This window comes from Miniopterus natalensis, chromosome 15, assembly GCF_054644295.1.
Source record: "Miniopterus natalensis isolate mMinNat1 chromosome 15, mMinNat1.hap1, whole genome shotgun sequence".
NCBI lineage: Eukaryota > Metazoa > Chordata > Mammalia > Chiroptera > Miniopteridae > Miniopterus > Miniopterus natalensis.
Window position 1 is genome coordinate 30,220,808 of NC_142095.1, and position 811 is coordinate 30,221,618.

Below are 811 nucleotides of genomic sequence, written 5' to 3' on the forward strand. Positions count from 1 at the left end.
TTGGAGTCAGACAGACCTGGGCTGGAATCCCAGTGATACAACCCTGAGCCTGCTTAATCTCACAGCACTCATTTTTTCATCTGTAAACAGGTTGTTGGGAAGATTAAAAATGAGGTAATCCATGCATAATACTTAGCATTCTGTCTGGCCCACAGTGAGCACTAAATATTATCTCCTCTTGGCTCAGTAATCTACACAGGTCCTAGAAAGTTGTTTCAAAGGCTCAAGTGATGTCAATATCAGAAACCCATTCAGCAGCTCCTAACCTGCCATTCCTGCTGCCTTTGGGCCAGACACAATGCTTGAGCACTCCCACTGTGCCTGACCCAGATCAAACCCTCCTTGCTACTTAGAGCAAAGTGGGTCAGGCAGGCCAGGCTTTAAATCCTCATTCCACCACTGACTAGCAGCGTGACCCCAGCCAGGCTGCTTTCAACCTGTTTCTTCAGTCAGATGAATACCTGAGTAAGTGCCTCACAGGCCTACTAGAAGAGCTAAATGAAGAATGTGTGAAGATGTAGCAGTGCCTGGCACAAATGACAGCCAAAAGTTTCCTCAGCCTTGCCTGGCAGGTTTCTTCCAGTGTGAAATGGGGATAATAGGATTGCAAATGGTGTTACACTATGCTTGTGTAAAACGGTGCATTTAATCAACACTGCAGGAGTAACTGGGGATAAGAGAGGCCTTAAACTGGTAAAACAGGAGCTAGGGCTATCTTCTGATAGAAGGTCATTAAGAAAGTAGGGAAGGTATGTTACTTGGTGACTCCCATGCAACAGGCATGCACACATACACACACACCCCCAACCAC